The sequence below is a fragment of the Acinonyx jubatus genome, chromosome C1, assembly GCF_027475565.1.
Source record: "Acinonyx jubatus isolate Ajub_Pintada_27869175 chromosome C1, VMU_Ajub_asm_v1.0, whole genome shotgun sequence".
Classification (NCBI taxonomy): Eukaryota; Metazoa; Chordata; class Mammalia; order Carnivora; family Felidae; genus Acinonyx; species Acinonyx jubatus.
In genome coordinates this window covers 20,804,159-20,825,057 of record NC_069381.1, presented here as the reverse complement: position 1 = coordinate 20,825,057, position 20,899 = coordinate 20,804,159, and the positions used below count along the sequence as shown (strand labels likewise).

At 39.5% G+C, this 20,899-nt stretch overlaps 1 protein-coding gene across 2 annotated transcripts in view; it reads left to right on the top strand.

The window, feature by feature from the left end:
- Positions 1-6,461: 6,461 nt before the first annotated feature.
- Positions 6,462-20,899, top strand: part of EYA3 (EYA transcriptional coactivator and phosphatase 3) — a 96,633-nt gene continuing 82,195 nt past the window's right edge. For both annotated transcript variants that reach the window (XM_015075058.3, XM_015075057.3), the window contains exon 1: positions 6,462-6,620. The gene's annotated coding sequence lies outside the window, so the exon portion shown is untranslated. The remainder of the gene's footprint in view (positions 6,621-20,899) is intronic.

Genomic DNA, 20,899 nt, shown 5'->3' with positions numbered 1-20,899 from the left:
TCCCCCGTTCATGCTCTGTCTCTCTCTGTCTCAAAAATGAATAAAACGTTAAAAAAAAATTTTAAAAAAATGTGAGTTTTTTCCACTTCAAAGTCTTCTTACTGGTGGAAATTTGGACCAAACTGTGAAAATGACTCTAATACCATGTAGGGCCAAGTAGGCATAAAGTGACCCACATTCTTGTTACGGCAATGATTAGATTGTTATAGATTGCTTTTTTATTTTATTTTATTTTTTTCTTTATTTTTTTCTTTTTTAAAAACAAAAAAATTTTTTTTAACGTTTATTTATTTTTGAGACAGAGAGAGACAGAGCATGAACAGGGGAGGGGCAGAGAGAGAGGGAGACACAGAATCGGAAACAGGCTCCAGGCTCTGAGCTGTCAGCACGGAGCCTGACATGGGGCTCGAACTCACGGACCGTGAGATCATGACCTGAGCTGAAGTCGGACGCTTAACCGACCAAGCCACCCAGGCCCCCCTTAGATTGCTTTTTTAAAAAAAGTTTTTATTGAAATTCCAGTTAGTTAACATAGAGTTGTAATATTGGTTTTAGGTATACAATATAGTGATTCAACACTTCCATACAACACCTGGTACTTACCACAAGTGCACTCCTTAATCCCCATCACATTTTAACCCCATCCTCCTCCCTTCTGGCAACCATCAGTTTGTTCCCTGTAGTTAAGAGTCTGTTTCTTGGTTTGCCTCTCTCTCCTTTCCCCGCCTTGGCACATTTGTTTTGTTTCTTAAATTTCACATCTGAATGAAATCACTTGGTATTTGTCTTTCTCTGACTGACTTATTTCACTTAGCATAATACTCTCTAGCTCCATCCATGTCATTGCAAAGGGCGTGATTTGATTCTTTTTATGACCGAGGAACATTCCATTGTATCTATATGGATCCTCTTTATCCATTCATCAGTCGATGGACACATGAACCGTTTCCATAATCTGGTTATTGTAGATCATGTTGCTACAAACACTGGGGTACGTGTATCCGTTTGAATCAGCATTTTTGTATCCTTTGGATAAACACCTCATAGTGCGATTGCTGGATTCTAGGGTAGTCTATTTTATGTTGCTTTTTAAAAAATTAATTACTGTGGTAAACAACACATATCACAAAATTTACTATCTTCGTCATTTTATTTTTTTTATAATTTTTTTTAACGTTTATTTATTTTTGAGACAGAGAGACAGAGCATGAACAGGGGAGGGTCAGAGAGAAGGAGACACAGAATCTGAAACAGGCTCCAGGCTCTGAGCTGTCAGCCCAGAGCCCGACGCGGGGCTCGAACCCACGGACCGCGAGATCATGACCTGAACCGAAGCCGGACCCCCAACCGACTGAGCCACCCAGGCGCCCCTATTTTTGTCATTTTAATTGTGTAGTTCAGCGTATGCCAAACAACGATTTCCCTCTGTCCCCTCCCTTTAGCCCCTGGCAACCACTACTCCTTTCTATATTTATACATTTGACTACTTTACATACGTCATGTAAGTGGAACCATACAGTTTTTGTTCTTTTGTGACTGGCTTATTTCACTTAGCATGTCCTCAAGTTGCATCCCTATCGTAGAAGGTGACAGGATTCCCTCCCGTTCTAAGGATCCATGGTATTCTGTGGTACCTATGTACCATATCTTGTTTATACATTCATCTGCTGATGCACACTTGGGTTACTCCCACCTCTTGGCTATGTGAAAAATGCTACCATGAACACAGGTGTGCAAATATCTCTTTGACACTCGGCTTTCAATTCTTTTGGATATATACACAGAAATGGGAGTGCTAGATCATACAGTAATCCTATATTTATCCCACCAATTATACATTGCTTTTAGAGGTTCAACTGTCATGTGTATAATAAGATATTGCCTTAAGTGCGATAGAGAAGTGAACAGAAACAAAACCGAGACCGCTCTGCTTCAGATGTATTAGTCAGGAGAGTTCAAATGGATAACCGTTAACAAAACACTGGTCATACATTCCTTATGTCTTGTTTTATTTTTTAAATACTTATCTATTTACTTTGAGAGAGAGAGCGCGTGAGCCAGAGCAGGAGAGGGGCAGAGAGAGGGGGAGAGAGAATCCCAAGCAGTCTCCACACTCAGTGGACATGGGGTTCAATGGACATGGTAAGGCTCTACACTCAGTGGACATGGGGCTCAATCTCATGACTGTAAGATCATGACCTGAGCTGAAATCGAGAGTCAGATGCTTAACTGATTGAGCCACCCAGGCACCCCTTGATTTACATTTCGGATGTGTTTGGAAAGACCTGGCTATAGGAGCACCTGGCTGGCTCAACTGGAAAAGCACACAACTCTTGATCTCAGGTCATGAATTCGAGGCCCAAGTTGGGTGTAGAGGTTACTTAAAAATAAATAAATAAAATTTAAAAAAAAAGATCTGGCTATATTTTAGACTATTTAAAAAAATTTTTTAATGTTTATTTTTGAGAGAGAGAGACAGAGTGTGAGCAGGGGAGGGGCAGAGAGAGAGAGGGAGACAGAATCCGAAGCAGGCTCCAGGCTCTGAGCTGTCAGCACAGAGCCCAACACAGGACTCGAACTCACAAGCTGTGAGATCATGACCTGAGCCAAAGTCGAACACTCAACCGAGCCACCCAGGCGCCCCATTTTAGACGATTTTAATAGCCTTTCTTATGTATTGAATTTTGAATGTAATATTTGAAATATTTCAAATCTACAGAAAATAACAAGAATTTAAGCATTTAAACTCAACTTGAACAAAACCATATTTTTTGGCATATTTCTTTATATCTGTCCCCAAGACTGGTACAAAGGTCAGGAAAAAAAAAACAAAAACAATAAACATTTCCACTTCTACTGACTATGATAGTAAGTGAAGATGCCTGAAATCAGAGAAAGGAAACTAGTAAGTAAAACGAATTCATACGTGGCTACCCGTTTCTCTTCCTGTAGTTTGAGAGAAATCATGGGCTCTGAAGTCACACAGATCTGGGTTCAAGCCTTGGGTTTGCTTCTTGCCAGTTGTGTGGCCTTGAGCAAGTTTCTTAACCTATCTGTGCCTCAGGTTTTTAATCTGTAAAATGGAGCTAGTCATAGTACTCCCTAAGTTTGTTGGGAGGATTGAAAAAGAAACATGAGCACTTATATATTTACCATGTACAGTAAGCAACACACAGCAAATCTTCAATAAATATTAGTAATTACTGATTTTATGTATTGAGCACCTACTGTATGCCAATCACTCTTCTAGTACTGAGACATCAGCAGGGAACAAGAGAGGTAAAGACCCCCAGGGTGCTTACTTTCTAGTGATGGACAATAAACAAACGAGGTAATTTCAGATAGTGAGAGGGATCATGAAGAAAAAGCATGTGAAGGGGAGACAGGAGCTACTTTAGACAGCAGCCAGGAGGCCATGGGAGGCCTGTGGGAAAACTTCAAAGGTGAAATTTAACTGAAAGTAGCAGAGGGGTGCCTGGGTGGCTCAGTCGGTTGAGCGTCCAACTTCTGCTCAGGTCATGATCTCACTGATGTTGAGTTCGAGCCCTGTATCAGGCTCTGTACTGACAGCGTGGAGCCTGGAGCCTGCTTCAAGTTCTGTGTCTCAGTCTCTTTCTCTCTGGCCCTCCCCTGCTCATGCTCTCTCTCTCTCTCTCTCTCTCTCAAAAATAAATAAACATTAAAATTTTTTTTGTAAAAATGAGAGTAGCAGAAGGAAGCAATCATTGGAAAGTTTGGGGAAGAGTGTTCAAGAGAAGAAGAACAGTATGTGCTTAGGCTCTGAGCTAAGAAATTTGTATAGGAAAAAAGGACAGGGAGACTGGAACTGTATGTGAGGGGAAGGGAGGCTGAGCATAACATCTGAGGGGGAGAACAGGTCAAGAAGGGCCTTGTGGATCATAGTATAGAGTTTAGATTTTATTCTTTTCTTTTCTTTTTTTTAGATTTTATCTTATTTTATTTTTATTAAAAAAATTTTTTTTAATGTTTATTTTTGAGAGAGAGGGGGAGGGCCAGAGAGAGACACACACAGAATCTGAAGCAGGCTCCAGGATTGGGGCTGTCAGCAGAGAGCCCAATGTGGGGCTCGAACTCACGAATCGGCAGATCATGACCTGAGCCGAAGTCCGACGTTTAACCGACTGAGCCACCCAGGCGCCCCTATTTTATTTTATTTTTTAAAGTTTATTTATTTTGAGACAGAGAGAAACAAGAGAAACACAAGTGAGGATGGGCAGAGAAAGAGAGAGAGAGAGAGAGAGAGAAAGAGAGAGAGAGAATCCCAAGCAGGCTTCACGCAGTCAGCATGGAGCCCGATGCGGGGCTCCAACTCACAAACCGTGAGATTGTGACCTGAACCAAAGTCAGACGCTCAACCGAATAAGCCACCCAGGCACACCTAGATTTTATTCTTAAAGGATTGTGAAGACATCGGAGGGTTTTTATTGTTAGTAGATACAGCAGTCTTTACTCTGGGGAGGAATTTATGCGCTTTCCTGTGACTCTGTTCTAGAATTATGCATACTACACACTTTCAGAGTAACTTTTCTGGGGATACCACATTGGTTACTCACGGGCTCCCCCTGGTGGAAATGGTGGCTCAGTTTGCATGGTTTCAGATGAGCAAAAGCAAATAAATGGGCAATTTATCCCTTCACTCAACAAACATATTGGGCACCTACAATGTGCTAGGCTCTGGTGCTGAAATACATCCGTGAACAAACACAGACATCTCCTGGGGCTTACATTTTGGTGTGTATATGCGGGAGAAAGACATTTAACCAAATTCATCAGCAAATTGTTAGATGGGATAAATGTTATTCGAGAAAAAATAAGTAGGAAACTGGGCTAAAAATTTTGGGGAGGGTGATGGTGCTTCAGTTTTAAATACAGTGGCATGGGGATGCCTGGGTGGCTCAGTTGGTTTAGGCGTTGAACTCTTGGTTTCAGCTCGGGTCATGATCTCGTTATTTGTGAGTTCAAGTCCCGCATCAGGCTCCATGCTGACAGTGTGGAGCCTGCTTGAGATTCTCTCTCTCTCCCTCTCTCTCTGCCTCTCACTCTCTCTCAAAATAAAACAAACAAACAGACAAATAAATAATACAAATACAGTGGCAAGGAAGTTCTCATTGAGAGGGTAACATATGAACAAAGATGTAAAGGAGGTGACCTGGTGAATGATGCAGGTGTTTGGGGGAAGAGATTCCAGGCAGAGATCAGCAAGCATGAAGGTCCTGAGTTCACGTGCAGGTTTGAGGAATAGCAAAGAGCCCAATGTGCCTTGACGTGGTGGTATAATGGAGAGTAGGAGATAAGGTTAGTTGCACTTGGGGGTGGGTAGGTGGTGTCACGTCTTGAGGGTCCTCTAGGGCAGTACAAGGATTTTTTGTTTTCACTTGGAAACAGGAATCCATTGGAGGGGGGACAGGATCTGCTTAGGGTGTTAACAGAAGCCTGTTGATGTGGTATTAACAGATTGTGGAAAAGGAAGCGTATAAAAAGAGCAGTCGCACATCGACTGTGGCTTGTACCAGTAGAGGCAGTAAATGGTCAGATTCTGAACAAATTTTAAAGGCAGATTATGCAGAACTCACTGATGAGTTAGATGAAGGGTGTGAAAGAGAGGAGTCAAGGATCTCAATAAATGATATTACTTAATAAGTGGTCATAGGAAGAGGTGATCAAAGAGTATACAGCCCAAAAAGTGTAGAAAAGAAGTATTTTAGAGGTGTTATCAGTTTAAAAACAGGGTGTAATTTTTCTGGATTTTGTGTTATTTGTGAAATTTTAAAATTTGTAATTTGTAATTTCTTTTCTCACTCCAAAGACTCATTTTTATACCTAATATTGTATTTGTAATTTTGGATTTTCTCTAACAGGGCCCTCAAATTGAATAGATTTCAGGTCTCCACATGCCTGAATTCAACCCTGCTCCTATTTGGGTAGTAACTTAAAGTTAGTGAAGCATCTATAAATTTTGTTTCTGATAAAATTATCACATAAAATAGCGTGCACGCAATAGAAGGTACTGTAAGACCAATAGACGTTGGGAATAAGCCAATATTGGGTTCGCTTCCCCACCAGCGTCTTCCAAAACTTCCCACCCATTCTTCCTCCCGCACTTTTTCTAAAACTACCAGATACAACCAGCATTTCTTCTCACGATCGCTTTAGGGAGGCAAGCATTACATGCATTCTAAAAGCCTTTCTAAAAATATGAAAGCGTTAAGTTTTTGGTTTTTTTGTTTGTCTTTGTCGTGGCTGCTTGTGCCGCAGAAGCACCACCAGTTCCTGGGCGAAGCAAGAAATCAGCCCCTCAGCACTAAGTCGCTCCGAGGCGCGCGGTGGGGCGTAACCAGGGGCGGAGCTCCCGGAACGGCGGAGTGGGCGGGATCTAGGCACCTCCCTGCCCCGCCCCGCCCCGTGAGGCCTGACACATGCGCCCAGAGGCTTCTGGTGGAAAGAGGTGTGGATTGTGAGGTGACCCTGGCCGCTGACTTCCGGTTCCTAGGGATGCGCATCCGGGTCACGCTAACGCCGCGGTTTCCTCCATCCGCTGGGTTCTGCTGTGGGTCTGGACCAGTACCCATGTCCTGCTCTGGGGCCTCTGCAACCTTAGGGTGAGTCACCGCCGCGACAGGGTCAGAGTGCGGCCGGTAGAGTACAGCCCGTACGGGGACGGGTCAAGAGTTCTGTCCCGGTCCCTGTGGGTGGGGGTTTTCTTTGCCTGTCCCTTGTCCCTGCAGTGCTTCCCTCACTCCAGCCCTTTCCCTCGCCGGCCTCGACTCTTTCACCTCCCCCTTAGCTTTGCTGGCCTCCGCGCACCTCTCGCCCCGCTGTTTTCCTCATCCCCCCGTTACAAGCCCGGGTTTCTTGCCTTTCGCCTCAGCGCTTCCCTCACCACTGCCTCTCGCTTTTTCCCTTGCTTCTCACGTTAGCACCTCCCGGGGTTCTCGCTGTTCTTTCCCGCAGCAGGACGGCCCACCTCCTCATTGTGCTTCCCCTCCTCCACTGCGAAACTGAGCTGGTCTCTCTAGGGTCCTAGGTCCGGCCCCCCAACTTCCGTCACCTTCGATCCCTGTCCCCTCCCGGGACTAGTAGGTGACATCTGTGCTGCGCCTGGGGTTCTCCCGCCTTTTCTTAGCGAGAGAAGGGCTTAGCCAAAGCCCCAGTGTCGGCCGATTCATCCGGCTTGGGGGAAGTTTTGCCTTGAGGCGTAGGGTTAGACTCTGGTAGCTTCCGTAGTTAGGGAACAACAAAGGCGTTCCCTTTTTCTTTGCTGGACCACAGTTTGGGGGGCTCTCTCTGGAGCAGGCTAACAGGTGGCAGGCACACGGAACAGCTAGCGATTGGGCTTGTGTGGTCTTGTTAACTGACAGGCCATGAGGACGTGCTGTCATTTTTGTGTTTTCTGCCCCATGAGAGTGGATGTGCACAGCTGAGGCAAAAATGCGGACGATCAGCTCTGTGTTCTGCATGGGCTTTACTTACAGGACAGGTGCTATGACAGAAGACAAGAGTTTCTTGGGAGATTTTTAGCCCCAGATTTACAAGCTCCTTGCCAGAAATTTTAGAGTTACTGAAACGTTTTCTGCCAAAGAGTGCACTCTAGTAGTGTCAGAGTACGTTTTCATTAATTGAACTCCGGGTGCAAATGTACCTTTATCTTTAACCTCTTACAGATGGTTTCTTCGTTTTTACCGTATTGACAAGCTTTCTGTTTTTCTTCCTGTTTCTTCATAAGCCAGCCATTACACTACTTTATTACTTCGACTGTTCTTTTATTTTTTCCTTACTGTTTCCACCTTAGTCTTTTTTTTTTTTTTAATGTTTATTTTTGAGAGATTGATAGAGTGCGAGCGGGGGAGGGGCAGAGAGAGGGAGGGAGACACAGAATCCCAAGCAGGCTCCAGGCTCTGAGCTGTCAGCGCAGATGCCGACGGGGGCTCGAACTCACCACTGCCAGATCAAGGCCTGAGCGGAGTCTGACGCTTAACCAGCTGAGCCATCCGGGCGCCCCTCCACCTTAGTCTTAAAAACCATCGTTTTCTCATTTGAGAGTTAGGTTTCTCTTAAATTTTTAAAGTTTCTCTGATGGCTTTTAGTCACCTCCAAGATGAAGAGATTGGACTTAATAGGGGTTAGTGTCTCAAGTTTTGTGATCCGAGGTATATTTTGAGACACAGCGTTGGATAATTTTTATTTCTGTTTTTCCAGTGTTTGTGGTGTATGTCTGGCATTTGATTGCAAATACTTTTCTGTGATCTGCTTTTGAAATATAAATTGTGCTCTGAGATTTAGTATTTAAGTGAAGTGTCTGCTTCACGTTTGACTGGTGAGTTAGAGAAGAGTTTCTCTCATTATATGATGCATATACATACACAAGCAGGGCATAGCCCTTGCTCATTCCAGAATGGGGCTGCTCCCTTCAGCTATTTTTAGCAAGGGACTTTGGAGCTTGGCCATATTAGTCCTAGAAGCCACAGAGAAGGACCCTTTGGGTGGTTTTCAGTCCTTATCTAACTGCTGAGGGAAGCCCTTTGGAAAGCTCTTTACCCATACCTTCTCCCCAGCACCTACCTTGGAAACTCCAGCTTCTGTTCAACCTGGGTCTCCTCATTTCACATCCTTAAAAACTAACCCCAGTGAGTATGGGCTGACTCCCTCTAACTGCTTCTTTACCTCTAAGTTTGTGGACTTTTTTTTTTTTTTTTTAGCCATGGGCACTCCATAGATAGATTTATGTTTGGATTGATGCAAGACCGTCTTTCCACATTCTTCTGAACTTTCTATTTCTTGAGCATGTCTAAGTCTAAACGTAGATGGATTTCTACAGGTTACAGCTGGAGGGTTCTGTAGAGCTCAAACTTACCCTTTTATTTTACAAATAAGGAAATCAAGACTTAAAGAATTGGTGATTTTTCCAAGGTCAGTTTTTACAAATACAGAAGTCTTGTACTCACAGTCATGCACTCAGAGAAGTGGGTTTTAGTTCTCTCAGAGTTGTAGGCCAGAGAGCACAGTGTAGTATTTAGTGGTTCGTTTCTTCTTCTTCTTTTTTTTTTTTTAAGTTTATTTATTTGTTTTTGAGAGAGAGAGAGTACAGGGGAGGGGCAGAGAGAGAAGGAGGGAGAGAATCTCAAGTAGGCACTGTACTGTCAGCACAGAGTGGGGCTCGAACTCACAAACTGTGAGATCATGACCTGATCCAAAGTCAGTTGGAAGCTTAACCTACTGAGCCACCCAGGCGCCCCTAGTGGTTCATTTCAACACATTTGTGCCATAGGAATGAATTCTAGGAAAAGGAATTTATGACAGATTTTTCAATTCAAGGCTGCCTTCAAAGATGGCCCCTAGAAAGAAACTGTTGTGCAGAAGTAAAAGTTGAAAAGTCTTAGGGAGTCTCTTTCTCTCTTTTCTTCTAAAATCATTTTAGCCCATTATGATATGAATGCTGCCTAAAAGCCTTTACATGAACATCCTGTGGTCTCATTGGAGCATTTGTGTTCGTGCTCCTGTCTTCCTACCAAACACTAATAGACTTTCTAATTTCTGAAAAGTGTGCATGTCCTACCCAGCTTCCAAACAACAACAAAAATTATCATTAGAGACAGCTCAGTGTATGTGTTTGTAAAGCTCAGGAGAGGAATCGATGTCAGTTTTCCGTAGAAATTTCTCCTTTAGTTTGGCAGTCTTATTTTGTAACCCTGAGGACTCCATTTAAAATAAATTTCTCATATTAGTTTATGCATACCAGGTTTTCTGTTTTTATTTGGTTCAATTATTTTTGATTATTTTGTGTCATTTTACTTGTTACTGTATGTTGTTTTACATACTTAAACTTTTATTCTTGAACCCTAGGATATGTTTTAAGGAAAATGCAGCTTTAAAAATATAAGAAACTGGGGCGCCTGGGTGGCTCAGTCTGTTAAGCGCCGACTTCAGCTCAGGTCACGATCTCGCGGTCTGTGAGTTCGAGCCCCGCATCGGGCTCTGGGCTGATGGCTCAGAGCCTGGAGCCTGCTTCCGGTTCTGTGTCTCCCTCTCTCTCTGCCCCTCCCCGTTCATGCTCTGTCTCTCTCTGTCTCAAAAATAAATAAACGTTAAAAAAATATATATTAAAAATATAAGAAACAAAGTACACCCACACCACATCCTTACCTTGTGGTGTGATGGTTTCTATGATCTGACTAAACCACTTCATAACTTCGTTCTTTTTGTTTTGCTTTCAGATAAAAGGCTGATAGAACTTCTTTTTCGGTAGTTGTCTAAGAGATTTTTGTGTTCTACATATAACAAGAAGATATCTTAACTTATGTGTATTTTAAATGGAGGAAGACTAGTTCAAAATAGTTAACGTAGAATAGTTCAACATAGAAATAATTCAAAGTGGGGCGCCTGGGTGGCTCAGATGGTTAAGCGTTGGACTCTTGATTTCGGCTCAGGTCATGATCTCATGGTTTGTGAGATTGAGCCCGGCTTTAGGCTTCATGCTGACAGCACAGAGCCTGCTTGGGATTCTCTCCTCCCTCTCTTCCCCTCCCCTTGCTCTCCTGTGCATGCTCTTTTTCTCTCTCTCTCAAAATAAATAAACATTTTTTTAAAAGTTCAAAATGCATTTAAGAATATTAGGAAAAGCTTATTCTTCCCCTACATTCATTTATATTAGGGGGTTAATTATTATATTTGTAATAAAGTTGAAAATAGGTGGACTTTCTGCCGATTAACTTAAAAATACAGGTGTATGTTCTTATACAGAATATATGGCTTAAGCTACAAACTGCCTTATTAATATGTCTTACTGACAGAGAACATAGATAATGGAGCAGCAACCACATCATCATCTCAATATTTTTATTTGGTCCCATCAACCTAAGTCCTAAGGTATCTAATTATTAAATGTAAAAATAATTAGAGTATCTTCTTTATTTGTAGTATGTTTAAAAACATTTGAAATATGGACTTCATAAAATTTTATGTTTTTAAGAAAACTTTACTGTTTTCTTCTTTTAAATATGTAGTTGTATTTTACCTTTTTTTTTTTTTTAAGTAATTTCTATGCTCAATATAGGGCTTGAACTCATAACCCTGAGATTATCAAGAATCATATACTCCACCAACTGAGCCAGCCAGGTGCCCCATAGTAGTATTTTAAATCAAAAAAGGAAATGTATAAGTAGTCCTAACCTTTCAACATCCATTGAAATTGTAAAACTCATGATTTAAAACTTTTAACAAAATAGGAATAGAGGAAACATACCTCAATATAACAAAGACCATATGTGACAAACCCATCACAAACATAGTCAACTGCGTTTTCTTTAAAATCAGGAACAAGACAAGGATGTCCATTCTCACCATTTTTATTCAACATAGTATTGAAGTCCTAGACACAGCAATTAGGCAGAAAAAGGAAAAGAAAATGTATCCAAGTTAGTAAGGGAATAAGTTAAACTGTTACTGTTTGCAAGTGACCTAATTCTACCTGTAGAAAACCTAAAGTCTCCACAAAAAACTGTTACAATTAATGGATTCAGTAAATTTGCAAGATAAAATATCAGTATACAAAAATCTGTTGCATTTCTACACACTGATAATGAACTATCAAAAAAGAGTAACTGAGGGGCTCCTGGGTGGCTCAGTTGGTTGGGCGTCTGACTTTGGCTCAGGTCATGATCTTGTAGTCCATGAGTTCGAGCCCCGCATCGGGCTCTGTGTTGACAGCTCAGAGCCTAGAGTCTGCTTCAGATTCTGTGTCTCCCTCTTTCTCTGCCCCTCCCCTGCTCACACTCTGTCTCTCTCTCTGTCTCTCAAAAATAAAGATTAAAAAAAAAGAAGAAGAACTGAGAAAACAATCCCATTTACAATGGCATCAAAAAGAATAAAATGTCTAGGAGTAAATTTAACCAAGGAGGTGAAATACCTGTACACAGAAAACTGTAAGACATTGACTAAAAAACTGAAGATGTGTCGGGCTCTGTGCTGACAGCTCAGAGCCTGGAGCCTCCTTTGGATTCTGTGTCTCCCTTTCTCTCTCTGCCCCTTCCCCACTTATGCTCTGTCTCTTAAAAAATAAAGATTTAAAAAAAAATTTTTTTAATAAAAAATAAAAAAACTGAAGATGTCATAAATAAATGGAAAGATAGTCCATGCTCATATACTGGAAGAACTAATATTGTTACAATGTCCATACTACCCAAAGTAATCTACAGATTCCAGTGGCATTTTTCATAGAACTGGAACAAATGATTCCAAAATTTGGGTGGAAAAATTAAAAAAACAAAACAAAAAGAAAAATAAAAAAATCGTACTTAATATCTTACAGATCTTACTACCGATTGTGTTGGATGCACTTTAACTTATCAGCTTGGTTAATATTTGTACTAGGTAGATTTACTTTTATTTGCCCTAGAAAATAGGGCAAAAAGAATATATTTCTTTTAGCAAGTTTCTTTTGGGTACCTACTATGTACAGTTTTAGTAATACGTATATAGGCTGTTCATGTGAACTAGGTAGCATTATACATAAGGCTGGCGTTTACACTTAAATCCTGAATTTGGTTTTCTTTGTACATAGTTGAATTAAACCATAAGATTTAACATAACCTGTATCACCAGGGTGTAGAAAAAAAAGAAGAAAATATAATTAGAATTAAAATAAGCTTAATCCTAAGAAAATGTCACTTCTCAGTGACAATTGTATATGATTTTTTTAAGCTAGATTTTGTGATTTTCTGTTGTTTTCAAAACAGTGATTTCTCATCATTATTTGATTTTAAGGTTCTTACATTAATTTGCATCACTGTTTAATATAAAATTATATTGTTTTTTTAGAGGTACAATTAAATAAATTTCATTTGGGAAACTTTCGCAACTGAACTGTAAAAATCTGTATTGGTAAAACAGTAAAAAATAAAAGCAGCTTTATATAGCTCTTACTATGTGCCAGGAACTACTCTGAGTGGTTTACATGTATGAACTCCTTAAGCTGTACAACACTGTGAAGTAAATACTGTTCTTATCTCCATTTTACCAATGAGGAAACCACGGCATGGAAGTTATATAACTTGCCCAAAGTAACACAGCTAGTTAGCCAGAGAGCTGGATTTGAACTTAGTTTTTCTGGCTTTAGAGTTCATGACCTTTTTGTACAGCGTTTTACTAATTTAGTGATTTCTTCCTTTGTAGGTTAAGGTTAAAAATCCAGTTTGCCAGAAACTGTTATCAGAGGACCACTTTGGGCTTGGGAACCTTAGAGAGGGGTTTTACATGGGCTGGCCTAAGGCAAATTGCAAACCCTTTTACCACCTGTGTTTCTTAGATGGCAAAAATCATGTATTAAAAAAGGAAAGCAGGACCATATCTTTCCCTCTTTAAAAAATTATTGTGTGGAAGTTGGTTACTTTTGAGTTATTTGGAGAAAAGGTAGCGTATTTAATAAAATGTATTCTATATTACTAAAATGTCTTCCTCTATTTATTTTTTTAATGTTTATTATTTTGGAGAGAGAGAGTGAGAGAGACAGAGCGTGAGTGGGAGAGGGGCAGAGAAAGACGGAGACACAGAATCAGAAGCAGGTTCCAGGCTGAGCCGTCAGTGGGGTTCGAGCACACAAGCCATGAGATGATGAGTTGAGCTGAAGTCCGATGCTTAACTGATTGAACCACCCAGGCGCCCCTAAAATGTCCTACCTCTTGATCTTATTATACTTCCTTTCTTTGATCTGGAGAGTATTAAATTTATGTAATAGTTTTAAACTCTGAAATCTTAATGTGTCCACTATGAATTTAACAACTTCGAAATATGAAATAGAAAACAAACTGAGATTTCTGATTTACCTGTAGTAAATTTGGAAAAGTTGGAAATTTGTGCAAAATTAAGTACTTCATTTCCTTAGGACTGTTATGTTGAGATTAATATATTTAAATTACCGTTTTTAGTTTTTCTTAGAAAAGAGGAGTGTTTTTAGTTTGACTTAGAAACGAGGAGAACTTTCACAAACCATTTCCTTTATAAATTAAAAAATGCATGTAGTCATTTAGAATATTACTAATTATATTAATATTACTTCTTTTGTGCTTTTATTATTCCCAAATGTAAAAATTCTTGTTGCATCTCTAAGGGAAGGAGATGATTTTATATCATTTGAAGTGTAGTTTAATTAATGTAGGAGTCTGGGACTGAGATATGAGAAGTTATTTTTCTGAGTTTTTGAAACAATTGAGAATCATGGAATCTGGTTAGCAGAAGAAAACTATAGTTATTTTCTGGTAAGAAGGGACACTTGGTTAGGGATACTAATTTTATTTCTTATATATTAACTCCTTTTATTAATTCAGACATTAATTCAGTACACCATTTTTCATAGTAGCTTTTGTCTTGATTTTTTTTCTTTTTGGTGGGAAAAATATGGATCTGAGAAGCTTTGCTATGATGATTTAGAATATTCCTTATTTTGGTTTAAACATTTAATTTTTGTTTCAGAAACAATTCTTTTTTATATATGGGTTTGATAATTAGTTTATCTCCTAAAATTTCAATAGTTTTTTTTTTTTCACCTGAAATTTAATAATGTAGCAATTACTGAATTTAGGAAAATTGTTTCTGCTAGCAGCACTGTTACTATGGGAATAAATTAGAAAGATTAGCTCTTAGGTAGAATTGAACTTTATTCTTAAGTTTCCATAGTAGTTGAAAAAGATTTAGGTCAGTTTCACCTGTTGTTCCTCCTTTTTTCAAAATAAGAGGGAATTTTATTTTTTATTAAAAAAAATTTTTTTAATGTTTATTTATTTTTGAGAGAGACAGAGACAGAGTGTGGACAGGGGAGGGCCAGAGAGAGGGAGACACAGAATCTGAAACAGGCTCCAGGCTCTGAGCTGTCAGCCCAGAGCCCAATGCGGGGCTCGAACTCACAAGCCATGAGATCATGACCTGAGCTGAAATCGGACGCTTAACCGACTGAGCTACGCAGGCGCCCCTAAAGTAAGAGGGAATTTTAATTTAACACAATAATGTTAATTTTTTCCTACTAGATTGATAATATTAATATGGCAGTTTCACTCTTTGTCGACAGCATAATCCAAAATGTGTATATGATTTGTTTTTTTAGAAAATTTCAGAATTTAGAGAACATTTTAGGGTAAAAAGTAGTATATACCTGTCTTATTAAAAAACATTCTCCAGGACGCGTCTGGGTAGCTTAGTCGATTGAATGTCCGACTTGAGCTCAGGTCATGATCTCAAGGTTCTTGGGTTCGAGGCCTGTGTGAGGCTCTGTGCTGACAGCTCAGACCTGGATCCTGCTTCAGATTTTGTGTCTCCCTCTCTCTCTCTGCCCTTACCTTGCTCACGCTCTCTCTCTGTCTCTCAAAAAATAAATAAACGTTTAAAAAAAAAAAAACACATTCTCTAGGAATCAGTGTGTTATTACTTCACTGAACTTTTCAAATCTACTTTTCCCTTTTACCAAATCTTTGCTGTAGGTTGGGAAGCAGCTATCAGATAACTGATGAATAAGTGTTCTTGAGATTGGGAATGAGAGCTTTTGCAAAGAGTATAAGCCATCTCTAATATTGGTGTGGCATTTAATAGCTAGATGAACTGAAAATGTTTGCTTTCTCTCATTCCTGTGTATCTCCTGTTAGTATATATTTATTTAGTGTTGGCACCTCACATTCTGTGAAACTTGTTTATTTGGAGTAACTGTTAAACTATTGATTCTTATAGATGGTTTTCTTCTCCCTTTTAAATTCTTTTTCAGAGTAAAGGGTTGCCTTTAAAAACCCAATTAAGAGTTGGTTGCACATCCCAACCAACTTTTGGTTTAGACTCCGGCTCTTGGTTTAGACTGTGGTCATGATCCCAGGGTTGTGGGATCCAGCCTTGAGTTTGGCTCTGCGGTTCTGCACTGAGTATGGACCCTGCTTAAGATTTTCTTTTTCTCCCTCTGCCCCTTCCAGCTCTCTTTCTCTCTCTCTAAAATAAACAAAATGAAAAAAAAAATTTTTTTTAACTAAGAGAACCACCAGAACTCTGAATGTTATTTCCTGTGTAGTTTGAAGTGGATATTTTCCTCCTTGACTGGTCAGTTTTTTATATTCTGATAAAGTGGCTTTCAAATTTTTTTTTATCATGACCCACTATAAGATGCATTTTTTCATTGTTACCCAGTACTTACACACGTATGTATACATTATCCAGTACTTATACATGTATATGTACATATTAATGTTTAAAATTGAAACAGAAGTTTTGTGGAACAATATTATCTTTACTACTGGTGATACATTGTAATATTTTCTGTTCTATTTTGCTTTATTGTATTTCATTAAAAACTGTTAGTCTTCACTAAGTTAATAAGACAACATTAATGCATTATACCTGGAGTTTGAAAAATTCGAATGACTGCTAGATTTTTTTCTAATACTGTTTTTCGGAATTGAAAATGTTTGGGTTTGTTAGTTTTTTTCTCTCTGAAATGTATCTTGATTCTGTTAAACTTTTAATCTAAATAACTGCAGAACATTTGAGAGGGAGACCCTATTGCCCTGATTGTCATTGCTGTCATCTCTGTTCTTTACTGTGGTCAGGCACATCATTTTAAAGACTGCAATAATATAGAATCATGAGGTTGAAAACACTTGGTCACGTGCAGAGCTTCCATCATGAGAATCATTTGCTAGGTTCCATCTTATAGTCAAAAGTTGAAGTTGATGAAGTTGCGTTTTGCGAACTTTGTTTCTGCTCTTAGCAACTAGTCCAAAGGTTACAAAGCTGTTTTATTCTACTTTCTTCTGGCCCCAGTCCAGTCTTTGTAAACCAGAAAAGAGAACTGAGCAGTGAAGCAGTGTCTCTTGTGTATATGGTCAGGTGAAAGTAACACGGTTGAAGAGTGGACTCCATGTATGTATTGTCCCGACTCCTTTTCTGTAATCATAAAGGGGGAAAGGTAGTAGAGATATCAGCAGTTCCTAGCATATCATAGCCATTAGAGTGAAGCCGGGTCAGCAACATACTCTACTGTTTTTATCATCACCTCCTCCTAACACTTAATGAACACTTACTATGTTCCAGGCACTGTGTAAAGCACTTAACTTTATTAACTCATATTCACTTGGGAGGCCTGGGAGAACAAAAATGAGAGAGGATAAAGAAGGAAACTTGCCTTAGTATCTTCTCATTATCTGGCTTGTGAATAGCATGACACAGCATAGATTTTTAGCTTGGTCAGCTTTTTAAAGTCATCAGTCCTGTCTGTGATGTTTCATATTGAATGGCACATAGCTGTGGTTTGAAACCTCAGGCTCTGAAGCTTGGCTGCCTGGGCTTGAATTCCAGGTTGGTGACTTACTAGGTAAATACCCTGGCCAAGTTACTCTCTGTACTTTTTCTTATCTCTAAAATGGTAATAATAATCAATATCACCTATCTTACAGACTTACTGAGAGGACTAAATGAATTATACATGTAACGTACTTAGAACAGTGTCTGACCCATAAAAAACATTCCATAAATGTTAGCTATTAATAACTCACAACTCACAGTTGGATCTCCTGAAAGTGTTTGTGACCATGATGAGTTCTGTGTATTTGCTAAGTAACAGGATGTGATTGACATTCAATGTTTTATTGTCCAGGAGCTTAAAAACCACTTTCCTTGCAAAGGACTTATAGGGAAAGTTCTCGTGTAGGGTGTGTGGAATCAAGCCAGGTGACAAAAGCAAAACTACAGGTCCAACTTGTTAATCTCTCATAGGAATCTCTTGCTATTTGGGCCTTATCCTTAATAATTTTAATATTTTTCCCTTTGAAAAACTAAGAGCAACTAGTTAATGAGTTGACTTTCACTCAAGACCAGATTTCCCTCCTGAATTTGTCTTATGTCTAAGATATTTATTTATTTAATTTTTCTTCAGCAAACAGCTTTGTCATGTTTACTATGGTGCCAGGCACTATTCTGAGAGCTTCACAAATATTAACTCATTTAAACCTTATGACAAAGATAATATATTATTATTATTATTCCCATTTTACAGATGAGGTAACTGAGGCACAGGAAAGTTGAATAATTAAACTCCCACAGCACTCATCAGTGCAGAGCTGGAATTTGAACCTAAGTAGTCTGGCTCCAGAGTCAGTGCTCTAAGCTTGCCAAACTTGCCTCCGACAGAGGTGAATTAGGTTGAAAATTGTAAAATAACAAGTGTTAAAACTTCACTGTCATTCTGAAACTAATACAACACTGTATGTTAACTACACTGGAATTAAAAATTTTTTAATATGAAAAAAGAAACCTTTACTATTCCTCATTCTGTGCTGAAATGACAGCACTGAATTTTTGGCTCATGGATTCTTGAAGGAGTAAATAAGTTTGGAGAAATAAAACATTGATCAAAGAACCTAACTTAGATTTTATAGTTCTTACAGGTAAGGACATACATTTCAAAAGACTTAGTTCTGTTAGTATGGTGTAAGATAAATTTTATCTGAATAATGGAGAGCTAATTGATGTATAAACGTGGTATACAGATTTATAGAATGATATATAGAGTTTTGACTTGTGAATTTTGATGAAGTAGGGTACAAATTTTTCTATGTAAGTGGAAGCAATACATAGGATATTCATGTTGGTATAAACCATGTATCAGTCTGTAGCACCTGCAGAAAAAAGTTGTGATTCTCTTAGTTAACTTCACAGATTTAAGAGAGGATGAAGATAAAATTTTGGGGGTTTTGAGTTCCATGGAGTCTGGTTCTCTATACATTAAATTCTTAGGCTTGTGACTGACAAGTTACTAAAATGTAGGAGAGTTGGAAGGAACGTAGTAGAACTTTGGATTATTATTAAACTCACTTTGACAAATCTAATTCAGATGAACTCATTCCTTTTCAATACTTTTTACCCTGGTTTTGGAATTTTTCCTATAGAACACATCTCCCTATTTTATTGGAAGCTTATGGGGAAAAGTTTTTGTTAATTTTTATTAAATAATATTTGATTTTAATATTTTAGTTTTTATTGTTTAGAGAGGGAGAAAGAGAATCTTATTTATTTATTTTTTTTTTTACTGTTTATTTTTAAGAGAGACACAACACAAGTGGGGAGGGGCACAGAGAGAGAGAGAGAGAGAGAGAGAGAGAGGGAGGGAGACAGACACAGAATCCAAAGCAGGCTCCAGGCTCCGAGCTGTCAGCACAGAGCCTGATGTGGGACTCGAACTCATGAACTGTGAGATCATGACCTGAGCCGAAGTCAGGTGCTTAACCAACTGAGCCACCCAGGTGCCCCAGAGAATCTTTTTTTTTTTTTTTAATGTTTATTTATTTTTGAGAGGGGTGGGGTGGGGAGGGGCAGAGAGAAGGAGACACAGAATCCGAGGCAGGCTCCAGGCTCTGAGCTGTCAGCACAGAGCCCGACACGGGGCTCGAACCCACGAACCGTGAGATCATGACCTGAGCCAAAGTTGGACGGATGCTCAGCTGACTGAGCCACCCACATGCCCTGAGAGAGAGAATTGTAAGCAGGCTCTATGCTCAGTGCAGAGCTCAGTGACCTTGGAATCATGACCCAAGCCAAAACCAAGAGGTAGATGCTCAACCGGCTGAGCCACCCTGATGCCCCAAAGATTGTTTTATAGACAACTTCAAAGGATGATTTTCTAAGAAATAATATTAGAAATCATAAGAACAATTCTTCTTAGAGAATCTCTTCCCAATAAAGTGTTTTGTTTCTATTAAGAATTTGGTACAGACTAAATGAATTAAAAAAAAATTCTCAGTAAGTTCAGATAAGTATTCTATTAAGTGTAAAGTTACTATAAATATTCCTACAGCTGACAATACCACGATATGTTGGTCAGGCATACCTCCCAAATAAAGTAACCAGAAGAATTCCCGATTTTACCACAGTCACTTGGCTGGGCTGTTTATTTATGGAGGGAGTTCACCAGCATGGTGATGGCTTTTGTCTGTCCACAGACAGTTCAGCCTGGAAGATGTAGTTGGTTGCAATTTTTTTGGCCACAGAAATGTGATTTGTGCTGATGCCTGAATTGTGAGAGCTAAAGGGCTCTCTTAGGGTCACTTAAAAGAGAGAGAGCCTGGGGCTCCTGAGTGGCTCAGTTGGTTGAGTGTCTGACTCTTGATTTTGTCTCAGGTCATGATCACAGAGTCGTGGGATGGAGCCCCACGTTGGGCTCTGCACTGAGTGTGGAGCCTTCTTGAGATTCTGTCTCTCCCTCTGCCCCTCTCCCCAGCTCGTGTGTGCTCTCTTGCTGTCTCTAAAATAAATAAATAGAGCTTTAAGGGAGATCACTGAGTATAGGTCTGCTGGATATTTGTGTCTACACAAAGGAGGACTCTTGAGTATGAAGGACTCTGAGTAATATGTTAGATATGTTAGATGTTTTAGTATATCAAGAAAGGTTACCATCAGTTGATGAGACTTTCAAATTTCTGAAAGATGAGAAACAAGGAGATTGGATCAATAGAGACTAGGAGAAGAAATCACAGATGAAAGTATCTGTAGAAGTTTTAGAAATGTACCAGATTCAAGTAAACAATTATGAAGAAATGAAGGGTGCCTGGAGCTTAAATCAGTGTTCTGGCTCTTGCTCTTGATTTTGAGCATCTGGTGTTTGTCCCCTGGATAAAGCCTGGAGAAATGCTTTCCAGACACATTGAATGGTCTGCCTGAGGAGGGCAAGTATATCCATATGGTCTGTTCTCCCCATGGTGTTTAGTGTTTATTAATCAAATTATGTAATTCTTTTTTCTTTTTAATTTTCAAAAAATCTTTATTTTTGAGGGGGGGGGGGAGAGTGCGAGCAGGGGAGAGGCAGAGAGAGAGGGAGACACAATATGAAGCAGGCTGCAGGCTCCAAGCTGTCAGCACAGAG